This window comes from Corvus hawaiiensis, chromosome 31 (genome assembly GCF_020740725.1).
Source record: "Corvus hawaiiensis isolate bCorHaw1 chromosome 31, bCorHaw1.pri.cur, whole genome shotgun sequence".
Taxonomy (NCBI): Eukaryota; Metazoa; Chordata; class Aves; order Passeriformes; family Corvidae; genus Corvus; species Corvus hawaiiensis.
In genome coordinates, this window is record NC_063243.1 from 1,862,807 (window position 1) to 1,883,068 (window position 20,262).

Consider the following 20,262-nt stretch of genomic DNA (forward strand, 5'->3'; position numbering starts at 1 on the left):
CCTTGTATTTCCTGTCCCTGTGCAGTAGCAGAGGGCAGGGACAGAGCGGTTTTGGTGTCTCCCGGCATCCAGGCAGGGCCAGCCCAGCCCCGGGGGTTGTGAGGGGCTTGTGGGGGTTCCCCCGTTTTTGGGACATCCCCTCTGGAGGAGGGTGTCCCCCCTTGCTGCAGCCCCAGCCCTCAGGCAGTGCTCAGCCAGGCAGAGAACACCCTCAGCTGGGGCCTCATTTTTGGCACAGCTGAGCCCCTTCATCCCCATCTTGGAGTGCACCTGAGCTCCTGGATATCTGGGACTGGGCAACTCCAGGAGTTAAAATGCTGGAAAAGGGGATTTGGGGCACTGCCACCACTGAAAATCCCAGGAACAGGGGGTTGGGAAATACATAAAGCCCAAAATCCAGGGAACAGAGGGGTTAGGGAACACTAAAACCCCCGAAATCCTAGAAAACGAGGATGTGGGAACATCCAGTTCCCCAAATCTTGGACATTGGGGGGGTTTTGAGACTCCCAGACCCCCCAAATTTCAGGAAAAGGCGGGTTTGAGCACTCCCAGAGCCCCAAAGTAGTGGAAAAGGAGGAGTTTGAGAACCGTCAGTCTCTAAAAATCCTGGAATCAGGGGGGGCTGGGCACCCACAGCACCCTCCAAAATCCTGGAACGGGGCAGTTGAGGAAAATCCAGAGCCCTAAAATCATGGGAAAAGAGGAGTTTGGCCACTGCAAACCCCGAAAGTCGTGGGAAAGGGAAGAACCCTGAAAAAAGAGAGACTGGGACAACGCCCTTCCCCCCACAAATCCCCAAATGATGAGGAAGGAGCGGGAGAAGGGCCCGGAGAGAGGAGCAGAAGGAGGCGGGATTAGGAAGGAGGAGGAGCGGGAGGAGCGATGGAGGAGGAGGCGGGGGAGGAGGAGCGGGAGGAAGAGGAGCGAGAGAGGCAGAGGAGGAGCAGGAAGAGGAAAAGCAGCAGGGGAAGCGCGGGGTCGGAGCCCGCTGTGTCCGCCGCGGCCCCGGGAGCATCCCGCAGGTGAGCGGGGAGGGGGAGCTCGCTCCAAATCCCTCGGGGGGTCTGTAAGAGACGGTCCGAAGATCCCTCATCTGCCTCACGATCATCGCCAGGGACAGAGACTGAACACAGGAGGCCTGGCCTGGCTGAGGTGGAGTGTCTGGAAATTGATGCAGGTCACAATGGACTGGGCCGTTCTCGCTGCCCAGGCGGGAAGGACTGCGCTGAAGCGGAAAGGAATGACCTGTCCTGTACACCTGTCCTGTACCTGCTTCCCAAAGCAACGGGCCCCATAACAACGGCTGGAGGTTTCCCCAGCTCTTGGCCAGCTGCCCCTCGCTTCTGAAAAGGGCTATAAAGGGACTTTCTAAATTAACCGAGACGAGATCTCCCCACGGAAAGAAGACGAATCTGTTGGCAGGAGACCACGAGGACTTTGTCTCATCTGTTGGTAGCTATTCCTCCCCTTCTTCCTCTCTACTCTTTGTTTTCTTTATCTCTCTCTCTCCTCTATCGCATTACTGTGTTGTGGGCACTTAATAAAGGTGCACTGTTCTGATTAAAACTGAAATCCCTTGTATCCTTTTACACTCTGAGATCGATAAATGAACCATCACGACCCTCACTTGTATTAGCAGATCGTGACAGGCTCCCCGAGCGGCGTTTTCTCTTGGGGGGTGTTTGGAGCTCACAGCTTCTGGAATGGAGCCCCAAATCTCCTTGTGGGTCCCTGGGAGGGTTTCATTTTGGGGCCGGGGGGGGGGGGGGGGCGATGTTTGGATCCTGCAGGACCCCAAAGCTGAGCCGCAAATGGCCCTTCGGGGGATTTTTTTGGGGGCTCCGTCCCGGTGCCGGGGTGGGAGGAGGACATCGGTCTTGGGGCCCCCCCAGGAGAGCGGTGGAGGGGAACGCCGGGAGCCCCAGGATGGGGTGAGGGGAGAGGGGTGATCCCGGAGCTGCGGGACCCCCGGCAGCCTGGAGATGGGGGGAGCCTGGATAAGGGGGGACCCGTGGGATCGCTGTAAGCCCGGAGCAGAGAATCAGGGAGAAGGGACCCCTGGGACCCCTAAAATCCCTGGATCATCCCTGAGCGGGACCCCAGAGAGGGGGAACCCCAGGAACCACGGGACCCCAATGAGGCCAGGGAAAGGAGAGCCCCAGAACACCAAAGTGGAGAGATCAGAGAGGGGGAAGTGCTGGGAGGGTTTTTTGGGCTGAATTGTGGTGGTTTGGGGTTTTTACGGACACAAAAGCCCTGGAGACTCCTAGAGATTGACCTGGGCAGGAGGAACCCCAGCCCAAGGCACTCACCCATTGTTTCTCCCCCCAAACCAGGATTTGTCATTCCCAAGGCGTGGCCGGATGGAGGAGGAGGAAAAGCCACGGAGATGCCGCACGAGGAGGGGCTGCAAACACAGCCCAGAGAGATCCAAGGAGGAAAGAGCCCCCCTGTGCCGGGAAGGCAGACGGAGATCCAGGGGGAGCTTGGAGGTGGGGGAGAAGCCTCAGGGTGGGGAGAAGCCCCACAAGTGCTTGGAATGTGGGAAGGGCTTCAGCTACAAATCCCAGCTGAGGGAACACCAGAGGATCCACACTGGGGAAAAGCCCTATGAGTGTGGGAAATGTGGGAAGAGCTTCAGGCAGAGGTCCCACTGTAGGGAAAGTTTCACGAAGGATGTCTGGACTTCAGGCGGCTCTCCTGAAAGCTGTTTATTGCATAGGCAAAGTTACAGCATTTCAGGGAGTGGGTATCCAGAGCCAGCCCTACAGCTGCCATCTACAGCTGTAGGCATACCTGAAGCCGCTTTCTGTTCAAGTTACAAAGCATTTTATACTTTTCTTTGCAGAGTATCTTAATACATAGCAACCAATAAGCACCATACACAATACCTTTACATCTGCCTATAGCCTATTTATAACTACTACCATTACCATATTATAGTCATTATTATCCAATCAAAAGAGTAAGTAAGTTACAATTTAAGCTTACAGTGGAAAATTCTTAGACCTTTCTTCTTGCTACATCAACATTTCTTGTTTGCCTGCCATATCTCTCTTTTTGGTAAAAACATGTTTTCTATTTACTTATGCTCTCCTTGAGACTTATTTACTTGGTGAAAAACATGTCTTTGTTTGTAGTCACATACCTTTGTCCTACTCCTAAAAATCTCCTTCCAACTCATCTCCAACCTTTGTCTTCTCAGTTACTCATCGATCACTGTTTCAGCAAAACATCTTTTATTCTATATCAAAACTTGCTTCTATTTCTATCTCATCCTCAGTTTCTACATTCAGGGATCTTTCTTCCAAGCCTACATATCCGTGAAACTTTCTTACCAAACTTTCATCCTCCCCAACACCCCACCTGATGAAACACCAGGTGATCCACACCTTGGAACGACCACATGAGTGTGGGGAATGTGGGAAGAGCTTCTGGTGGAGCTCCAACCTGATTCAACATCAGATGATCCACACCGGGGAGAGGCCCTACGAGTGTTCTGAGTGTGGGAAGAGGTTTCACACCAGCTCCAATCTCCTTGTGCACCAGCGGATTCACACAGATGAGAGGCCCTTCCGCTGCCCCGACTGTGGGAGGGGCTTCAAATGCAACTCCAGCCTCGTAACCCACTAGCGCATCCACACTGGGGAGAGGCCCTACGAGTGTCCCCAGTGTGGGAAGAGCTTCTCCAGCAGCTCTGCCTTGACCCAACACCAACGGAGGCACCGCTAAGGGAAGCCCTGCGAGTGCCCCGAGTGCGGGAAGAGCTTCGTGCGCTGCTCCAGCTCCATCCCCCGTGGGAGGATCGGCGTTGGATGATCCCCAGTGACCCCCGTTGGGCAGAGCCCTGGTGACCCCCGTTCCGGGTGATCCCCGCTGGGTGGGGGGAAGGTGTTGGAGAGATTTCTTTGCCTTCTCCTTGTGCTGCTGGGATTTGCTTGGTAATAAATTCCCTCCCTGTGCCCAGGCTGGCTCTGTTGTGCCCGTGCCGGTGCTCGGGGCGGGATCTCTCCCGGTCCTTCTCTCAGCTCCTGGGCCTTTCCTTGTATTTCCTGTCTCTGTGCAGTAGCAGAGGGCAGGGACAGAGTGGTTTTGGTGTCTCCCAGCATCCAGGCAGGGCCAGCCCAGCCCCGGGGGTTGTGAGGAGCTTGTGGGGGTTCCCTGTTTGTGGGACATCCCCACTGGAGGAGGTAGAACTGGAAGGAGGGAGGTGTGGGAGGAAGAAGTTTTGAAGGGTCTTCTTTTAATTCTCATTATCCCCCCTACTCTGAGTTTGTTAGCAATAAATTCAATTCATATCTCCAATTTGGAGCCTGTTTTGCCTGTAACTGTGTTTGATGAGGGATCTCTCCTGGTCCTCATGTCAGCTCATAAGCCCTTGGTTAAATTTTCTGTCCCCTGTCCGGCTGTGGAGGGCAGGGAGAGAGCGGCTGTGGTGGGTGCCTGGCATTGGGCCAGCATCCCCCCACTCCAGTGGGACATGTTCCTGTGTGGCCCTGGGCTATGGTGCCACTGTTGCTGTTGCTTTTGTCTTCCTTATGATTTTATCTTTTGCATGAAATGCTTGTGCAGTGCCCCCGCTGTCCCTTGTGACCCCTGGGCACCGACAGCCCCGGCCCTTGCCCTGCTCCCCGTCCCACGTTCCATCCCGGCTGGCGGAGCCTTGGAGCTGCCGTGGGGCCGTGGGGCTGCCCCGGGGGCTGCGCCCCGAGCCGGGGCCCCTTCCCAGTGCTCCCAGTCTGCCCATCCAGCCTGGAGCAGCCAGCGAGGGCTTCAGCTGGGGCGGCAGAGAGGCGCTGCTGGGGGGTCCCAGCTCCGCTTGGCTTGGGCTATTCTTCCCAAGCTGGGCATAAACGACTTTGGGAGTTTTCTGCCACAAATCTCTCCCCTCGTGCACTCAGCCAAAGGGGTTTGGGGCGGTTTCCCTTTCTCGGGGAAATCAAAGCCATGCACTGATGCTCCGAATTAGGGGCGGGAGTAGCGAGGCTGCAGGGCTTCCCAAGGAGCCGGAGGCACCCGACACGCAGGGCTGGGCAGGTCGGGCCGGGAGCAGCGGAGAGCTTTGTTTCTCTTCTCAGCTGAATGGCGGCTCGGGCCGGGCCCGTTCCAGGGCTGCTCCTCAGCTGCGGCTTTCCCCTCACGCAGCCCGGGGGGCGCTGGGAGCGCGGGGCGGGGCTGGGCCGTGTGCAGAGCCCGCCCCTCGCTCCGATTGGGCGGTGCTGCCGTCAGTCGTGGTTCTGGCGCGCTGATTGGTCGGAGCGGGGAGCAGCCCGGGCCCGGAGCCGCCGGCAGGGCGGCCGTGGCGCAGCAGAGGCGCCATTGGCGGAGCGTCTGTGCGGGCCCGGGAGCGGCGGCGGCGGCCGGAGCCCGGTGAGGCGGCGGCGGAGCTCGGAGGCGGCCCCAGCGCAGGTGGGAGCCGCGCTCGGTTCTGGCGGGGCTCGGGGCTGGCTGCGGGCGGAGGGGGCGGCAGGGGGCTGTGGCGGGTTCGTTGTGCCGTGTGGGCGCCGTGTTCGCCCTGGCGTGAGGGCGCTGCGGGAGCGGCTGCCCGCGGTCTCCTTCCCGCTGCTGCCTCGGCAGGAGCCGGTGCCGGAGCAGCGCTGGCTCGTCCCGGCTGCTGTGGGTAGGACAGAGGTGGCTGCCCCGTGGCCGGCAGTGTGCGGGAAAGTTCCCGTGGCCAGAGGTTTGTGTCCCCAGAGGAGCCGGAGGAGTCGTGTAAAAGTAACTTTATTCGTGGACAAAGGGAGAGGCCACGGGGCATTTCCCGTGGCGTCTGTCCAAGTGTTGGAGGACGCAGCCTCCTTTTTATGCCGATTTGCCCGGCCGCATCTCCGTGTCCCTTTGCCCAGTGGCTGAGGTCCTTGGAAGGTACAGACTTCCCGATCCGCCTGCTGCATGTGCCCCTTAATGTGCACCCCCACTTTGTATAACATCCGATATTCATGGCTCTGTTAAGGCTTTGTTCTTCTTCTGGAAGTTCGGGAATTTCGCAGGACCTTGGCTGAGCATCAGTTCGTGTCAGTTAGTAACATTTTGTGAAATTTATGGTTTCTCTGGTTACTTGCTTATCTGCAAGTCCCTGGCCCTATCTGCAATGGGATTCACACCATCTGTTTGTAAAGACACGTTCATTTTTTCCCTTTTAATTCCTTGTCTTCTTATTTTCTCAGTACTTCTCTTTACAGACTTTAAAAATGCCTTAATCTGTTCTTCGTGGGCCTTCTTTGGTTTTGGGATTATTCTCAGTGACCTCATTCTGTGTCCTTTTGTGGCCGTTTCTGGGTCAGGAGGCCTGGCTGCCACCTGCATGCCCTTGATCCCCTGCTGAATGAGCTGCACTGAGCAAGGTGTGGTGCATGGTAAAAAGATGAGAATTGCTGTAGCACCTGAGAGGAGAAACAGCATTGGTTTAACCCATGGTCTGCCAGGGAACCACAAAAACGTGTCTCATTCCCATCCTTTCCACATTTGGACAGGGACATGAGCTGCTTTCTTATTTTCTTTGTTTTCTGTTTCATCACTTTTCCTTGGCCATCTCTTTGCCAAGAGCACTTTGAGTCATTTAATTTTCCACAACCTGCTGGTCCTTCTGCTGGAAGAGAATCTGATGGCATCCCAGGGTGAAATGTGGCGCTGCTCATGGGAGTGGATTGGTGGGTGAGAAGGTCAGGAGCTGGAGCTGTGTGCTTGGTTATGATTTGGAGGACAGCTTGTAATCTAATGATGCATTGAAATGATCAGTGGGTTCTCTGGCACCTGGTATGAATTTGTTCGGGTTCCCAGGGGCTGCTCCATGGTGTTGTGGGATTTGTTCTGGTGGCCGTTCATCTTTTCCCCATTTTTGGGCGCTGCCAAAAAGGCCAGGGATGCATCAATTGACTGCTTTTTTCTGATTAAATCATCACATCCTTGGATTCCCAAGTGATTTCGCTGACCTTGTGTCAGCAAAAGCAGCCCAGTGGTCAAACCCACCCTGTATAACACAGAGAGTGCCAGCAGATGTTGGAGTGGGGAGAGGGATGATTCCCCCCCGCTTTTGTGAGTGAAGTTCTCCCAACATTCTCCGTTTGCTGTTTTCCTTTGCAGCTTCAGGGATTTCTGTTGCAGAGTCAGAGATGCTCAGTGTGGGCTCTGCCTTTAGCGATGCAAATTCCGTCAGTGCAGGGAGGCAGAGCTTGGGGTGAGGGGCAGAGGGAATCAGCCCAATTCCTGTGGCAGGCAAGGAGAGCCTGGGACATTGTGCCCACTTCCCCCAGCAGAGATAATTTGAATTTCTAAAGCTCCTCTGCTGGCTGCCTGGAAGGAAGCTTCTCTTCCAGGGTAGCCATCAGGTGAGTCAGAAGTGGCCCCCCCAAAAGCGGCTTTTTTTCCTTTATTTTTTTAAACTAATTTTCTGTGAACTGTTTATGAGTTAAAGGGTCACTTTTAAAGCTCTTCCAGTTTTGCAAAATGCAACCTAAAGGTGAACATCGAAAAACCCATTCCAAAATTCTGCCATCACTAGCAACCTCACACACACATGCACAAAAAAACCTCAAAGTAATAAAGATCTTTGCTACTTCTTCCCCTAAGACTAAAAATTGACTTTCACACCCCTGGCCCAAACCCAACTGACAGTATCAAAGTAGGATTATTAAGAAGAAACATTCTAATGGTGTAACTTCGTCACTGAAACTGTGGGAAGAACAAAAACTCTCCAACAACCTTTTCAGTGTTAGAGGATCAAGGCATTACTTTATTCTGGCCCGGATGTGAAACAGAAGTCATTTCATGCACACATAGCCCGGGTGTGAAGGGAAAATCATTTAATGGCACATGAGTTTTACTCGATTTTTCCTCAACTTTATACAGTTTAAACCCTTAGAAATCCGTTGGTTTAATGTTCATTGTGTCAGGAAAATTATTCCACCCGCACCAGAGGTTTTATTTCCAAAGAGGAGACAGAGGAGTCCTGTTACTTTATTCAAATTAAGGGAGAGGCCATGGGGCATTCCCTGGGAATCTCTCAAATTTTTGGAGGGCGCAGCCTCCTTTTTATCCCAATTTCCCGACCGCATTTCTCTCTCTCTTTCCCCATTGGCTGAGGTACTGGCAAGGTACAGACTTCCCGAAATGCCTAATACCTAGGGTTCCCTTCTAATGTATAACCCCCCTTATTTTTAGTTCTTATTGAATTTTCCCACTGTTTCTTTTATCTCCCAATATCCAATTTCATTTATCAGCAGACCTACAGTTTGTTTGTAGAGACAAATCTCTTTCCAGTCATCAATCAGTGGAACTCTTCTCATTGTTTCTTTTATCTCTCAGTGCTACTTTCATCAACCAGCAGGCCCAGAGCTTGTTTGTAAAGACAAGTCTCTCATTCCTTTCAATCCCTCCTCTTTTATTTTTAATAATTGTCTTTACAAACTTCAGTTATCTTTGACTTAATTTTCTGTTCCTGGGTCTTTTTTGGTTTTGCTGGTATTTGCAGTGACATCATCTTCTGTCCTTTTGTAGCCATCTCTGGATCTGTAGGCATGGCTTCTGCCTGCACCCCCTTGATCCCATGTTGAATAAGTTGCACCGAGCAAGGAATCATGCATGGTAAAAAGATTAAAGTTGCTACAGCACATAAGAGGGAAAAAAGCATTTGTTTAACCCATAGTCCACCAGGTGACCACGAAAACGTGTCCCATTCCCATCCTTTCCATATTTGGACCGGTACATGAGCTGATTTTCTTATTCTTTTTGTTATTTGTTTCACCACTTTTCCATTGTCATGTATTTGCAAACAGCAGTTTGAGTCATTTAACTTGCCACACACTCCCCCTTCTTCTGCTAATAGATAATCTAATACCATCCGATGTTGAAATACTGCATTTCTCATCTGAGTAGATTGGTCAGCAAGAAGGTCAAGAGCTGAAGCTGTCTGGTTGGTTATTATTTCATAGCTTGTAACGTAATGATCTGATTTAAATTATAAATGGGTTCTCTGCACCCAGTATGAATTCATTAGGATTCCAAGTGGCCGGTCCATAGTGTTGTATGGTTTGCTCAGGTGACCATTCATCTTTTCTCCACTTTTGGGCTCTCCCTCCAGCCAGGGATGCATCAATTGACCGCTTTTCTCTAATCAGATCATGATATGCCTTGATTCCTAACTGATTTCCCTGAACTTGTGGTAACAGAAAGATCATCGGTCTAATATACCCCACATAACATATCCCTGACCAGTTTGGGGGTAACCTGCGATAAGCATATTGGCCACAAATCCAGTAATGCCCTTTTAAAGCCCAGATCCCGTTGGCAAAGGGGCCTTCCCAATTTTCATCATCAATTGGTGGGTCACAATACAGCTTGCTTCCTGGGCCCAATGGTTCCCCAGCAATAGTTTCCCCACCATAAGAGTCACAGTACTTGCATTTGCAAGCTCTCACATGAGGTTTCCACCTGCAGCTACATCCCAGATCTGCTTTGTTAGATCTGGACCAGAACTTATTAGAAAGGGTTTGAGTTCTGTTCCGGTGTTGCCACTTCCACTGATAGTCACGGACAACGTGTCCTACTTGTGGAATTATCTTGGGGGCAGCTTAAAAATAAGTGGTCAAAAAAACTTATCCTTCCCCACTGCTTTACAGCCTTCAAAATCCTTTCAGTAATTATGGAAGGATCACCTTACCCAGCGACCATCAGTGAGCCTAACACGCGTTTGATTCCATGCACCTCGATATGTGGAACAATCGTAAGGAGGGCAGTCAGGGGCCCAACAGTCTAAACCCAAAGATAAAGTCCAGTCACAAACGCTTTTTCCCACGTATACACCCCCTGTTCTATTTAGACAATAAATGCCTCTTTCAGAGGAATGAAGCAGCCATGGACTTCCTTCTTTATCCCAAAATCCCGTTCCATTATGGACCTCACTCAGGGTGCTGACCCACCATTTAGGTTTGACCGGGCTGGCCACCCATGGCCAGTTTTCAGATCTTCCTGGTCCTCCACAGACCCAACAATTGCAAAGGTTAAAGGTTTTTGCTACTTCTTCTCCTAAAGTTAAAAAATTTTTCTCCCTCTTTTGACCCCAAACCTAACTGACAATATAAAGGTAAGATTATTAGGAAAAACATTCTAATGGTGTAATCCAATCTCCTAATCTAAATTTTCACTGTCACGTTGTCTTCTGCACCAGCTGTGGCGAGTGAAGGCACAGAAACAGCTTAATATAAAGCAAACAATGACAGTGAAGATTAGTCCCCAGTGACTGGAGGTCCGAGAGGAGGGATGCCCATACAGACTATTCCAGCAGTCGGTCTGTGGGTAGGCACACGGGGCTTCCCCCGATGTCGACGCACTGGCTGCTGCTCCGGCCCACTCCTGCAGAGTGTCAGTCACAGCCTCCCGGCCTTCTCCTCCAGCTGAGATGTGCAAATCTCTGAGGCTTCAGAGACCTTGACCCAAGGGTGAGGGGTCCCCCCGTGTTCAGCTGTGCTGGCGGCTGTTTCTGTGCTCGGGGACACTTGGAATGGGCCACGCCCTTGGCCACCAGTGGTGCTTCTTTGCACTCCTCAGGCAGGACCCGATGTCCTGGTTGGATGTTGTGGGCAGCAAAGTGCCAAGGCAGGGTCTGTGCCAGCCGAGCTTCCTGTGGAAGAGATTTCACAAGAGACAGGATTCTGGCCACATATTGTTTTAAATATACATCACTTACTTCTGAATCACCCCAAACTGGGCCAGGAGACACTTCAGAGACAGAGTCAGAGAAGTGGGTATTTGCTTTATTCGGCGTGCCGGGTGTGTGGGGATCGCTCCTCCAAACACACACACCAGTGCTCCCTACAGCACAGTATTATGGGTTAAATTATGAATATTCATCACATTCCTTGAGACAGGTGTGGTTATACAAATTGTTTCTCAGATGTCATTAATATCATTAGCATACGGGTCACACATGTGCTGTGTGTCCTGGTGGTTGCGCTGAGGAAGGCTCCTCTTCTTCCTCGGGGGTCTCTCTGATGAAGGCCAGTAGTCATCCTCACAGTGCACTTTTCACCTCTCTCCCTGGGCGTGTGTAGTCCTTTGAGGAATGATTCAGCGGTCTCTGGGATAATCCTTGTCCCCTCTATCTTGACAAGATTAGGGTGAATTCGGCTTCTTAGGTTTTGTAATTAACATCTTCTGTCTGAACTAACATGTGCTGTCTCCCAGTAGTTAACTTGTGCTTACATGAGTTAGTTATTGACTGCCCCTTTTTCAGTTTCTACCCTCCCACTGGGCTGAGAATTACAAGGGTAAGGACTTCCATACATCAATTCAAAGGGAGATAATTGAGTATCTCCCCTGGGTCTTGCCCTTATTCTTGCTAAAGCCAGTGGCAAGAGTCCTACCTGTGGCATCTTAGTTTCTATCACCAGCTTCAGAAGATGTTTTTTTATTTCTCCATTCATCCTTTCAACCCAGCCCAAGCTCTGGGAGTGCCAGGGGGTTTGGAGGTTCCACTGTATTTCTAAAGCAGCCAGAACCCCTTGAAGAATTTTTCCTGTAAAATGAGTTCCTGTATCAGAGTCTATTGCTTCCACAATCCCATATCTTGAAATTATTTGTTCCAAACATACTTTAATAACTGATCCTGTAGTTGCTGAAACGGCTGGAAATTATTCTGGCCACCCCAGAAGATATTTAAACCTTCCTGCTTGGGGCATTTCAGTAAAATTCACCTGGCATCTCTGGAAGGGACGTACAGCCCAAGGCCTCCCTCCCCTGGCAATTTTCTTTATGACCTTGTGATTTGTTTTAGCACAAATCGAACACCCCTCAATAGCTCACTTTGCCAGAGTAAGAAGACCCACAGCAGTGTACATTTTGAGGAAGGCTTCTGCCAGTCCTCGGCAGCCCCCAATGGATCCCTTCATGGAGTTGTTTTAATAACTGTAAGGCCAGAGCTTTTGGTATCCACTGTTTACCATCCCAATAAACCAATTATCCCCTCCTTCCTCTGCCCCACTCTTTTTAATTATCTCAAGCTCCTCTGGTGAAAGAGACAGTTCCTCTGGCAGTGGTGCAGTTACTGGGAGCAAGGAGAGGATCTCAGCGATCTCTGGCAACAGTGCAGCTTTCCGAGCCTCCTCATCAGCCAGTCGGTTCCCTCTTGCCTCCCCTGAGCACCCTGCCTGGTGTCCCCTGACGTGTAGAATTGCCACCTTTTTGGTAAATTCACCACCTCCAATAGGCGAGAGATGAAGCTCTCACGAGCGAACGTTTTTCCCCTGCAGGTTAATAAACCTCTTTCTTCCCACAGTTTCCCAAATGCACGTATCACCCCATATGCCTGTTGAGAATCAGTACAAACATTCACTCTCTTGTCCCGGTACAATTCACAGGCTCTCACAAGCGCACACAGCTCCACTGTCTGAGCTGACCATGTGGGCGGTAACCTCCCCCCTTCCTTTAATTCCCGTCCATTAACGACAGCGTGTCCTGCTACTCGCTTCCCTTCTACCACCCTTGAAGAGCCATCAATAAACGCATTTTCTCCCTCAGGCCAGGGAGTGCACCATAAGTCTCCTCTAGCCCGGGTCTGGAGCTCTGTCACCTGAATGCAGTCGTGGGTTTCTTCCTGGCCCCCTCTTCAGGGCTGTTCAGACAAGAGGCTGGGTTAAACCCTTCCCCACTTTTCAATTCTAAATCCTCCTGTTCCATTAAAGAAGATTCACACTGAAATAACCGAGCGCTGCTCATCCACTTAGAGGCTCTCTTGGTTAACAAAACTTTAACCTGATGTGAAACTTGAACAATCAGATACCCTCCCCCTGTCAGCTTTGGGGCCTCAGTTACCATCAGAGCTGTGGCTGCTCGGTTCTGCAGACAATGGGGCAGCCTCTGGCCACGGGGTCTGACAGCTTAGAAAAATAAACAGGCTGCCGTGTTCCCCCTCCTTGCACCAAAATTCCTTTAACGTGGCCCTGGTTAACATCCACGTACAGCTCAAATTCCTTTTCTGAGTCTGGAAGAGCTAAGCCTGGGGCATTAACCAATTTGTCTTTCAATTTCCTAAAGCTTTGCTCTCCTTCTGGTGTCCATACCACGACATTAGGTCTGTCTTGGGTTAAGAAGTCATATAAAGGTCTGGCCAAAACAGAACAATCCTCAATCCATGCTCTGCAGTACCTCACCAACCCTAAAAACTGCCGTAGCTCCTTTTTTGTCTGGGGTAATGGTACTTGTAAAATTCCTTGTGTTCTTTCTGGATCAATACACTGTAACCCTCCAGTCAAAACGTGTCCCAAATATTTAACCTTTTTCTCTACCAACTGCGACTCCTTTTCAAACACTCTAAATCCCTTTTTAGCAAGAAAATTAAGGAGCTTCACAGTAGCTTCTTCAACCACCTTTTCCTGTTCCCCTGATGAAAGCAAATCATCCACCTACTGCAACAGCCTAACTCCCGAGGGTGGAGTAAACTCTCTTACTATTTTCTGCAAGTCTTGCCCAAACAAAACCGGTGACTCTGTATGTCCCTGTGGAGAACTGTCCATGTCAATTGTTGTTTTACCATTTTGCCTCCTTCTTCCTCTTCCCACTCAAAGGCAAAATACTGTTTACTGTCCTCTGTAATCGGACACCCCCAGAAAGCATCCTTCAAATCCAGTATGGAATAATACTGATGTGAAGAAGGGATCTGATGCAGGATGGTGTAGGGATCTGGAACCGTGGGATGCCTTGGTTTGACGGTTTCATTTATTATTCTTAAATCCTGCACCATTCTGTCGGTGCCATCTGGTTTCTTAACGGCAGGATAGGGGTGTTATAGGGAGATACACGTGGCTCCAAAAGCCCTTCCTTTAGCAGGGACTCAGTGACGGGCTGTAACCCCTTCCTTCCCTCCCTTGTGCTCACTCTCGCCACCACACACCTTATTCCAGAGCCGGTCTCTGTCCTGCCGCAGTGTCCAAACAGCTCCTCCCTCTCCGGCGCTCCCGGCAGGCACGGCCGGCAGCACCAGAGGCGGCCGGGGCGTCCCGCAGCCTCCTGGGGGCCGGCGGTCACTGCCGCCCTGCCCGGGGCTGGTGGGGTCAGGCACTGCCCAGCGCTGAGCCCGAGCTGCCCCACAGCCCCCACAGGCCCCCAGCCCGTGCTCCCGGTCCTGCCGCTCCTTGCCTCAACCATATTAACCCTATTTGTGCATCTCCTCTTGTCAAGACTCCTTCTCGACTCCCCTTACCTTCTCGACTCCCCTTACTGCCCTTCTGGGCATCTATGTCCTTAATTACCTCTGGCAGAATGTGTAAACCAACTCCACGTTCTTCCAGGGGATTCTTCGGATATTTTGGGATCATCATCCCTTTTGCCAGGGCCCCTTCCCAGCTTTACCTTTGCTACCCTCCATGGGTGCCTTGCTTTACCTGTGCTACCCTCCATGGGTGCCCTCCCAGGTTTGCTCCCTGATGATCCCATTGTACTCACCGGTGAGATTTTCAGGGGTCCTTCCCTGTGGACTCTTCACGGACCCCCCTGGTCAGCCACTCGTCTGTCTCCTGGACATTCTAAGGAACCCAATCGATCGCCCGGTGCCGGCTGCCACCAAGGGGAGCTGATCACCCAAACTGGGTGAGGCGCCTTCAGCTCCGCTCGCTGCCCACCGGCCCCGGATGGTGGAAATATCCTGGATGAGAACCCCCAGATTGTCAGGAAAATTAATCCACAAACACCAGAGGTTTATGTCCAAAAAGGAAACAGAGGAGTCCTGTTACTTTATTGTAATAAAAGGAGAGGCCATGGGGCATTCCCCTGGGGTCTCTCAAATATTTAGGGGATGCAGCTCCTAATAATCCTGGTTTCCCGACCACATTTCCCTCTCTCTTTCCCTGTTGGCTGAAGTACTCAAGAGGTACAGACCTCCCAAAACACTTAAGACCGAAGGTTCCCTTCTAATGTATACCCCCCACCTTTATTTTAATTCTTATGGAATTTATGGTTCTTCCCATTGTTTCGTTCATCTCTCAATATCCAATTTCATTTATCAGCAGACCTATAGTTTATCTGTCAAGACAAATCTCTTTCTTTCCATTCATCAGTCAGTGGAATCCTTCCCATTGTTTCTTTTATCTCTCAGTACTAGTTTTATCTTCCAGCAGGCCCACAGCTTATTTGTAAAGACAAGTCCCTCATTCCTTTCACCTATTTCCCTGGGGCTGCCCACACTTCTGGGTTTCCTTCAGCAGAGGCCTTCACAGACATTTGACACCAAGGTACAGCAGCATTAGCCTCTGTATCTCCTTTGACAATATGAATTTGCATTCCCACTTTAGCCACCAAATCCCTTCCCAGTAAATTACAGTCACAATTAGGAGCAAACAGAAATTGATGTGTTTCAAACCCATCCCTCACATCTACTAATAGTGGTTGAATAAAACACCCCTGCTCATCTTTCCCACTTATTGCCTGAATAATGGAAGAACTTCTTGACAATTTCCCCCCTTAGGTCTCAGATTCGGAGTGGATCGAGAGGCCCCTGTGTCTGTGAGGAGCGGCCTCGTCTCGATCCAGAGGCGCCCTGAATGTTCTCAAGGGCTCTGGTGCGGTGGGTCCCTGGTGTGCTGGGAGCTCTGAGAGCCCTGACAATCCATGTCCATCAGGGGTGGACTTGCTGGTGCTGAGGGTGCTGCTGTCTGTGCTTGCAGTGTCCTTGTGGCCTGCAGCTGGAGCCCTGATTCCTTGGCAGGGGCTGTTTGGGTGGGCTCTGCCGTGCCGAGGAGGGCAATGCCTGTGCCAGGTGCTTGTGGCCGCCGCCGTCCCCTGGGTGCTGGGGCCCCCTTGGGCCCTGCGGTTCATCCCTGGGGGGCTGTAGAAACTCTGCCATGGCCTTTGCCTTCACCTTGGCCTTTTGCTCATCCCTTCTTGCATTCCCCTGCTGAGCCTTTCTGGCCAAGTGCTGCAGGGGCTTCTTGTGCCTCTCCTGCAGCCCCCTCAGTGCCTGTGGGTGCTCATCCTCTGACAGCTGCTGAGCTTTCTGCACAATCATTCGTTTCTCCAGTGACCCAAACAAGATCGATGAAAGAAAATCCTGATCCTTCCACATCCCGCAGCCTCCTGGGGGCCAGGGGCCAGTGCCGGCCCTGCCCGGGGGGTGTTGGGATCAGGCAGTGCCCGGCGCTGAGCCCCGGCTGCCCCACAGCCCCGGCCCGGCCCCGCAGCTCCCCACAGGCCCCAGCCCGTGCTGCCCTGTCCTGCTGCTCCCCACCACAGAAAAACCTTATGAAATCCTGAACTTCTTTATTTCCTGTCCTGGAAGCCAGGAATACAAAAGATCTGGATCAGCTGGCAAATTTTGAGGATAAGACGGTGCCGAAAAGCATCCCATTCCCATTTTTTCTCTTCCTCCTGTTTTCCATCTTCCTTTTCCTTTCTTACCACATAGATTCCTCCTGCTGCTGTTTGCCTTAACCATATTCCTGCACCCTCCCTTCAACCAATCCCTTCCCAGCACACCAACACCATCCGTCCCCTGTTGCTGAGACCCCTTCTCGACTTCACTTTTTACCCATGCTGGGTGTCCATGTCCTTAATTACCTCTGGGAGAATGTGCAAACTGCCTCCACCTTGTCCCCTTTTGTATAGGACACGATGTCCATGGTTGTGTTGAGGCTTTGTTGTTGTTCTGGAAGTTGAGGAATTGAGCAGGAGCTTGGCTGAGCAGCAGTGTGTGTCAATCAGTGCCATTTTGTGGAGCTGATGGTTTGTGGTGTCACTTGCTTGTGTCCAAGTCGGTGTGGCTGTGTCCGAGCAGATTGAGAGCATGTGTTTGTAGGGAGGCGTTGCTGTTGTTCCTTGGCTGGGGGTGCCCGGTTTTCGGGCCATCCCCCCTGGAGCAGGGTGTCCCCCCTTGGTGCAGGCGCGGCCCTCAGGCAGCGCTCAGCCAATCAGAAGGCGCGGCGCTGGTGAGTCAGCAGTTGCCAGGCGGAGCCGCAGCGCCCGGCGCTCCCCAGCTGGAGCCCCCGTGTGGCCCGGCCTTGGCGCCCCCCGCGAGGGGAATTTGGGGAGGTGGGAGGGGGGGAGCGCCAAGGCCGGGCCGGCCCGTGCTGTGCTGGCAGAAGTGGCTGCGGCGGGGGCCGAGTGCGGCCAGGAGCGGCCGAGAGCCCAGCGCTGCCGCAGCCCGAGCTGCCGCAGCTGCATCCCTGCTGGTGCTGTGGGGTGCGAGAGCTCTGGGGGGCAGAGCGAGCCAGGGGTGGGTGCTGGGCCTGGGGGGAGGAGGAGAAAGGCTGGAGGAGCAGGGCTGGAGACCAGAATGGTGAAAGGATGGACGTGGGAGCAGCAGGTGGGATTCAGCAGGAGAAGGAGTAGTGTGAGGAAGAGTAGGGATAGAGGAGGAGGAGGAGGAGCAGGAAGAGGAGGCACCGCAAGGTTCCAGCACTCGCTGTATCTGCAGCCTCCCCCCAGCCCCAGGAGCGTTGCCCCCCCCATCCAGCAGGTGATCAGGGAGGGGGATCCACGATTTTCCTGGGGATGAATCTTGGTGTTTCTGAGGTTTCTTGGTCTCCATGTTGGTGCTTTGTTTTTTTTGTGGGGGCTGAATCTTTATATTTGGGAGGGGATTTTGTCTGAATCTTGATGTTTTGGGAGTTTTGGGTCTGTGTCTTGATGTTTGTGGTACTTTTGGTCTGAATCTTGGTGTTTTGGAGGTTTTTACAGACACAGGATGCCCAGTGATAGGCTTGGGCAGGAGGAACCCCCAGCCCAGGGCTCTCACCCCTTTTTTTTCCCCCCAAACCAGGATTTGTCATTCCCAAGGTGTGGCTGGATGGAGGAGGAGGAGGAAAAGCTTCAGACATGCCACACGAGGAGTGGCTGCAAATGCAGCCCAGAGAGATCCAAAGAGGAAAGAGCCCCCCTGTGCCGGGAAGGCAGCCGGAGATCCAGGGAGAGCTCAGAGCTGGGGGAGAAGCCTCAGGGTGGGGAGAAGCCCCACAAGTGCTTGGAATGTGGGAAGAGCTTCAGCTACAAATCTCGTCTGATAGAACACCAGAGGATCCACACTGGGGAAAAGCCCTATGAGTGTGGAGAATGTGGGAAGAGCTTCAGCCAGAACTCCAACCTGATCCAGCACCGGAGGCTCCACACTGGGGAGAGGCCCTATGTGTGTGGGCAATGTGGGAAGGGCTTCACCAACAGCTCCCAGCTGATCCAGCACCAGGTGGTTCACACCAGGGATCGGCCCTATGAGTGTAGGGAATGTGGGAAGAGCTTCTGGCAGAGCTCCAGCCTGAGGGCACACCGGCTCACCCACACCGGGGAGAGGCCCTACGAGTGTTCTGAGTGTGGGAAGAGGTTTCCTAGCAGCTCCAATCTCCTCAAGCATCAGCGCATTCACACGGATGAGAGGCCCTTCCGCTGCCCTGACTGCGGGAAGGGCTTCAAATACAATTCCATCCTCGTCACTCACCGGCGCATCCACACCGGGGAGAGGCCCTACGAGTGTCCCCAGTGTGGGAAGAGCTTCTCACAGAGCTCTACCTTGACCCAACACCAACGGAGGCACCGCTAAGGGAAGCCCTGCGAGTGCCCCGAGTGCGGGAAGAGCTTCGTGCGCTGCTCCAGCTCCATCCCCCGTGGGAGGATCGGCGTTGGATGATCCCCAGTGACCCCCGTTGGGCAGAGCCCTGGTTATCCGTGGTCCTGGTGATCCGTGTTGTGAAGACACCTGGCTGAGGAGCTTCACATCTTCCTGGCTCCCTGTGTGCACATGGATGAACCTAGGGGTAGGAACATCCCTCATGATGCAGACAACATCGGGAATTCACTGGGGAGAGAGGATTTGTTGAATATTGACCCCGAATAATCTTTTCTGTTCAGTCTTTTCTTCTGGTGACATCAAGGAATGCTGGATGGTCTTAGAGGTCTTTTCCAACCTCAGTGATTCCATTATTCCAATTTTCTTTGGCTCAAGGGCATCTTCCACAGCCAAATGGTGATGGACTGGAGCAAAGACCAAAATTCTGGAGACAATGGGGTGGAAATCCCTCCAAAGCCGGTTCGTCCCTCCCTCCCACCCAAGCACGAGGATCTTCAGCCGGCACGGACACAGAAATAATTTTCCTTTGGCCTTGGTTTTCTTTTCATTTTTTCTTCATCCTCTATAATCACCCAAAATTGGGGTAAAAATAAAGACATTGAACTGAGACATGGGTGGGGACATGGGAGGACATGGACATGGGGGGACACAGACATGGAGAGGGACATGGGGACACATGGACCTGGACTGGGCCGTGGCCATTTGTGGGGATATGGGGGCACACGGGCATGGATGGAGACATGGGGGATATGACATGGATGGAAACATGGTGGGAACACAGCCATGGGTGAGGAGATGGTGGGACAGGGCCAGTGACATGTGGGGACATGGCCATGGCCGGTGCCATGGGGGGAACTTGCAGGAGATGTGGGGGATGCTGGGTTTGAGGGAGTTGAGGGTTCCTGGGAGGGACTTGGGGCTTGCTGAGGGCTTTGGGGCCCCCAGGCCGAGCGGCTCCGGCTGCGCTGGGAGACCCTGGCGGAGGTTCTGGGGCAGCTGCTCAAGGACCCCCTGAGCTGGACCCCCAGCCAGCATTGGGCTCCTGGAAGGGAATGAAGGTCCTTGTCCCCAGGAAGGAAATCTCAGCACCCCCAGGGTGTTGGGGGCAGCTGAGAGGCCACAACAGGGAGGGGAAGGCCAGACAGAGCTGTCCACCTCCAAAACTGCACCCCAAAAATCAGGGATTCCTCCCAGGAAAAATCTGCCAGGAACTGCCTGAATTGAGGGAAAGGAGGGATGGGACCCCCAGACTGAGCCAGAGGGGCCTGGAACCCCCAAAACCAAGCACAGGGGAGGAGGACTGGGGGGACTGCGGAGAGAAACAATGGACTCTACACGATTCAATGTCAATCCGGCAGAAGCCATTTTATTGATGAACTGCTGTCCCTAATACACAATTCCTGCTTTTCCTACATGCGATTGTGCATAATTATTATTGGTTAAGGGCTATTTTCACACAAAGCTACTTTATGCTTTATGATTGGCTCTTGTCTGTGTGTCACATCGTCCGTCGTGTATGTCACAACTGTCCTTCAGTTTGCATTTTCTCATCCTTTTCTTCCTTTGCTTGTTCTTCGTTCACATCCTCCCCAATGCTGCTTGTTCCTTTCTCACAGCCTCCCCAGGGACTTTTTCCCCTGTGCACATGCTCAAGTCCTTCTGTCTTACGTGCTCTGGTTCTTCTGTTTTGTGGCTGGCTCACGGTAGGTCCATTTTCTAGT

At 52.6% G+C, this 20,262-nt stretch overlaps 1 pseudogene; it reads left to right on the forward strand.

Moving 5' to 3' along the window:
- Positions 1-5,053: 5,053 nt before the first annotated feature.
- On the forward strand, positions 5,054-18,562 carry LOC125318783 (annotated as a pseudogene).
- The last annotated feature ends 1,700 nt before the right edge of the window (positions 18,563-20,262 follow it).